We start from the raw sequence: 5,958 nt of genomic DNA on the forward strand, positions 1-5,958 counted from the left end.
CTCTGTCACCAAGACTGGCATGCAGTGGCATGATCATAGTTCACTGCAACCTTGAACTCCTGAACTCAAGTGATCCTCCTGCCTCAGCCTTCCCAGTAGCTGAGACTACAGCCATGGGTCACCACGCCTGGCTTTGAATTGTTTTTCATATATGGTAAAAGGTAAGGGTGCAACTTCATCCTTTTGCATGTGGGTATACAATTTTTCAGTACCCTTTGCTCTTGAAGACTGTCCTTTCCCCATCGAATGGTCTCAGCACTCTAGTCAAAAATCATTTGACTATGCAATGGTTTGTTTCCGGGCTCTGTATGGTACTCTGTTGGTCTGTCTTTATGCAGTACCACACTGTTTTGATTACTGCAGCTTTGTAGTAAGTTTTGAAAACAGGCAGTGTGAGACCTCTACTTTGTTCTTTAAAACCAAATTTTTAATCCACTATCTCAAATTATTTATAGGGAGCTGCCATCTCAGTGACGCTGTAAAAATTGTACTTCACAGCAATTATTTCTAATGAGAACAGGTCCTGTTTGTAAGTTCTTGACAAGAAGGTGTCTAGGAATAACAGTGCTGGTTTTGAATATTTGTATTTTCTTTATTTCCCCTAGACAAAGCTCTTACTCACAAGAGAACTGGAATTTGCAGTGTTTAAGTCTTTTGTTCAGGCTGGCACTGCCAAACTGGGAAATCAGCCAAAGAAGACTTCCTGGATTAAGTTTAACTTAGGTAACTAAAGTTTGCACTCCCAGACTCCATTAGTTTGCCCAGAAGAGAGAAGAGAACAAATATGTTCAAAACAAGCTGTTTGGGATTTTGCTCAGGCAAAGCTGTTGCACATTCAAGGTTAGACTAACAAAAAACAAAAGTCAATGAGAGAAAAACCATGACAGAAAGTTGAAGCCAAACTCTGAGAACTGAGGCAGAGTCTTGGTTGTTGTACCTCTATAAATGATTTTTAAAAAGAGAGAGAGAGAATCACGCTTATTTTAGTGTGGTCTTGGAGATTCTCTCTCCATTTCAGGTTGTGCTGAAGAAAAATTATAGTTCAAGAAACTTCTTGGTATTTTGCTTCTCTTCTAACAGAGGTAGGGTGGGGTAATAAGAAAGAATGTTGGACTGTGTCTAAGAGGTCTGGTTTCTAGTGGGATTTTTCCACTGACTTGCTATGGGAACTAAGTCACTGGCTTACTGAACTGCAATTTCCTCCACCACGTGTTTAGAGAATTATCACATCTCCAAAAACTCTTACAGCTTTAATAATATTACAGGATTTTTTAAACCTCTTCTAGATATCATTTATTTTTATTCTCTGATTCTCAGGGAACACCGAATAACTTATTTGCATACATGTTTTATCTGTCCTGCTAAATTACAAAGTCCTAAAAAAATCTTACTTGGTTTGCTGTCTCTCAGTTTAGCACTGCATTTTTCATAAATGAAACAAATGTTTGAAGGAGGGGAGAATGAATTGAGCTATCTCTTTTTGCTTTTTGTTGTTTTTTGTTTGTTTGTTTTTGTTTGAGACAGAGTTCCCTCTGTTGCCCAGGCTGGAGTGCAATGGTGCGATCTTGGCTCACTGAAATCTCTGCCTCCCCAGTTCAAGTGATTCTTCTTCCTCAGCCTCCTGAGTAGCTGGGATTACAGGAGGACGCCACCACACCCAGCTAATTTTTGTATTTTTAGTAGAGACTAGGTTTTACCATGTTGGTCAGGCTGGTCTCAAATTCCAGACCTCAGGTGATCTACCAGCCTGGGATTACAGGCTTGAGCCATCATGCCCGACCACTATCTCTTTTTGTTTTGAAGATTATTTTTCATGAGAATTGTTTATTTTTTGGTGAAATAAATATCTTTTACTAGGTGATAATGATTATATTATAGTAATGATATTTCCTCTATTTTATCCTATTAAAAATAATTTGTTGGCCGGGCATGGTGGCTCACACCTGTAATCCCAGCACTTTGGGAGGCCGAGGAGGGCATCGGATCACCTGAGGTCGGGAGTTCGAGACTAGCCTGACCAACACGGAGAAACCCCAACTCTACTAAAAACACAAAATTAGCCGGGCCTGGTGACGCATGCCTGTAATCCCAGCTATTCGGGAGGCTGAGGCAGAAGAATCATTTGAACCCGGGAGGTGGAGGTTGCAGTGAGCCGAGATTGCACCATTGCACTCTAGCCTTGGCAACAAGAGTGAAACTCCATCTCAAAAAAAAAAAAGAAAAGAAAAAAATTAGCCAAGGATGGCAGTACCTGCCTGTAGTCCCAGCTACTTGGGTGAGGCAGGATGATTGCTTGAATCCAGGAGGCAGAGGTTGCAGTGAGCCGAGATGGCGCCACTAACTCCAGCCTGGGCAACAGAGTGAGACTCTGTCTCAAAAAAAAAAAAAAAAAACTGTGGATTATTTTATTTTAAAAGTTTTCTAGGTACACAGTAGGTATATATACTTATAGGGTACATGAAATACTTTGATATAGGCATGCAATGTGTAATAATCACATCATGGTAAATGGGGGTATCCATCCCTACCTACTTTCCGTACTCATTAACCATCCCCTCTTCCCCCTATGCCTCCACTACCTTCCCCAGCCTCTGGTAACCATCTTTCTACTCTCTGTCTCCATAAGTTCAATTGTTTTAATTTTTAGCTCCCACAAATAAGTGAGAGCATGTGAAGTTTGTCTTTCAGTGTTTGGCTTATTTCACTTAACATAATGACCTCTAGTTCTATCCATATTGTTGCAAATGACAGGATCTCATTCCTTTTTATGACTGAATCGTACTCCATTGTATCTGTACCATATTTTCCTTATCCATTCATCTGCTGATGGACCCTTAGGTTGCGTTTGTAGATTATTTTAGGATATAAAAATCCAGAAACAATTCATTAGTTAAGTATTGTATCATATGGCTTTTTGGGGGGCAAATAAACTCTAAGGGAAGATTTCTTTTTTTTTTTTTTTTTGAGACAGAGTCTTATTCTGTTGCCCAGGCTGGAGTGCAGTGGCGCGATCTTGGCTCACTGCAACCTCCACCTCCTGGGCTCAAGAGATTCTCCCGTCTCACTTTCTCGAAGAGCTGGGATTACAGGTGTGCACCACCAAGCTGGGCTAATTTTATTTTATTTTATTTATTTTTTATTTATTTATTTATTTTTTTGAGACATAGTCTCACTCTGTCGCCGAGGCTGGAGTGCAGTGGCATGATCTCAGCTAACTGCAACCTCTGCCTCCTGGGTTCACGCCATTCTCCTGCCTCAGCCTCCCGAGTAGCTGGGACTACAGGCGACTGCCACCATGCCCGGCTAATTTTTTGTGTTTTTAGTACAGACGGGGTTTCACTGCGTTAGCCAGGATGGTCTCGATCTCCTGACCTTGTGATCCACCCGCCTCAGCCTGCCAAAGTGTTGGGATTACAGGAGTGAGCCACCGTGCCCGGCCTCAAGGTTTTTTTGTATTTTTAATAGAGATGGGGTTTCACCATATTGGCCAGGCTGGTCCCGAACTCCTGACCTCAGACAATTTGCCCACCTCAGCCTCTCAAATTGCTGGGATTACAGGCGTTAGCCTATATAAGCACTTGGCATGGTAAAAGACTAATGTAATGAATCAGGACTATTAACTATGTGTAATTATATTAGTCAGGACTCTTACAGTTGCACCTGTCAGAAGATCTAGCTCAAACTGGCTTCAATCTAAAAGGAAAATTTGTTGACTCAAAATTGTTGACTCAAATGTGAAAAGTTCAGCCTTGGCTGAATCCAGGGCTGAATGATGTCATTAGGACTTTGTCTTCCTCTTTCTATTTCTTGGCGTTTTCTTTGTTGGGTATACTCTTCCTTTACGGTGATAAGACTCCAAGCTTATATTCTATCCTTTCAGCAATCCCAGTGTCAGGACAGTGCCTCTTTCAGAACAGTTCTAATGACTCCCAGAGTGGAGTTGCATTGTTTGATTGGGTCATGCATGGGGATATGCCTGCACCCATCATTGTTCTAGGTATATCGAATACACTGATTGTCTAGGCCTGGGTTGCATGCGCATACTGTAATCCAGGAGTAATGCTTACCTCCTCTTGAACCTCATAGACTGAGATCACTGGGGAGGTGGCTCCCCATTAGAAAATTTGGGACTTTTTTTTTTTTTTTGAGATGGAGTTTCCCTCTGTCTTCCAGGCTGGTGTGCAGTGGCACGACCTCAGCTCACTGCAACCTTGCCTCCCGGGTTCAAGTGATTCTCCTGCCTCAGCCTCCTGAGTAGCTGGGATTATAGGCGCACACCACCACTCCTGCCTAATTTTTGTATTTGTAATAGAGATGGGGTTTCGACATGTCGGCCAGGCTGGTCTCGAACTCCTGACCTCAGAGGATCCTCCCACCTTGGCCTCCCAAAGTGCTGGGATTACAGGTGTGAGCCACCGTGCCTGACTGAAAACTGGGGACTCTTAAGCAGAAGAGGGTACAATGGATGATGGGCAAGTAAAGGCAGTGAGACTCCATAACTAAACTAACAACAACAACAACGAAATCCTAGTTTTACAAAACAGAACTTTGTGTGGTTGTTGTTTGAAACAGGGTCTCATTCCCATTGCCCAGGCTGGAGTGCAGTGGGACAATCTCGACTCACTGCAGCCTCGACCTCCCAAGCTCAAGCAATCCTCCCACCTCAGCCTCTTGAGCAGGTGAGACTACAGGTGCATGCCACCATGCCTGGTTAATTTTTTGTAGTTTTAGTGGAGATAGGGTTTCACTACATTGCCCAGGCTGGTCTTGAACACCTGGCCTCAAGCGATCAGCCCACCTCAGCTTCCCAAAGTGCTGAGATTACACCACTGCTCCTGGCCAAAAGTATTTAAAAAAAATAGTAATCTTTACTTAAATTCATAAGTACACTAGCTTAATTTGCTGATTAGGCAATTTTTTGGTTGTCAGAAAAACTGGACATGACAAAAGTTTTGTTATACGGATTATCAATACTTATATTAGAAATTAAAAGTGTCATGATCTCTTTAATAAAAGAGATCTAGGTTCTTATGTGCTTCTGCATTCCATTAATTCCATTGTGTACCTGTCATGTAATTACTGGAAACTCCACTATTTCCTTGAGAATTGTGAAAAAGTCCAAATAATATCTTTTTTTTGAGTTGGAATCTTGTTCTGTTGCCCAGGCTGGAGTGCAGTGATATGATCTTATCTCAAAGCAACCTTTGCCACCCAGGTTCGAGAGATTCTCCTGCCTCAGCCTCCCAAGTAGCTGGGATTACATGTGCATGCCACCACACCTGGCTACTTTTTGTACCAAATAGTATCTTAACGTCGTTATGACAATTTTTTTCTTCTTTTTCCTTTAAAGATGTGGTCTCACTATGTTGCCCAGGCTGGTCTCAAACTCCTGTCCTCAAGCAATTCTCCTGCCTCAGCCTCCCGAAGTGCTAGGATTACAGCATGAGGTATGAGCTACTGTGCCTGGCCATTATGACGAATTTTGACCTCATGGGCACTCTGAAAGGGTCTCTGCCTCCCAGATCAAAGGATCATACTCTCTTAACAGACTGCCCTTATTCAGTGTCTTCTGTAATTTCTTGTAAATTTCAATAGGGGCCAAGCACCATGGCTCATGCCTGTAATCTCACCACTTTGGGAAGCCAAGACAGAATAATCAGTTGAGGTCAGGAGTTCAAGACCAGACTGAGCAACACAGTGAGACCCCCCATCTCTAAAAAAATTTTTGTTTTTTAATTAGCTGGGTGTGGTGGCATATGCCTGTAGTCCTAGCTACTTGGGAGGCTGAGGTGGGAGGACTGCTTGAGCCAGGATGTTGAGACTGCAGTAAGCTGTGATCACACCACTGTGCTATAGTCTGGGTGACAGAGCAACAGAGCAAGACTCTGTCTCTCAAAAAAAGAAAAAGAAAAAGAAAAAGAAATTGATGGGCACCTGGTCAACTGAGCAGTCTATTTT

The sequence above is a fragment of the Colobus angolensis genome, unplaced genomic scaffold (genome assembly GCF_000951035.1).
Source record: "Colobus angolensis palliatus isolate OR3802 unplaced genomic scaffold, Cang.pa_1.0 Scaffold26, whole genome shotgun sequence".
Classification (NCBI taxonomy): Eukaryota; Metazoa; Chordata; class Mammalia; order Primates; family Cercopithecidae; genus Colobus; species Colobus angolensis.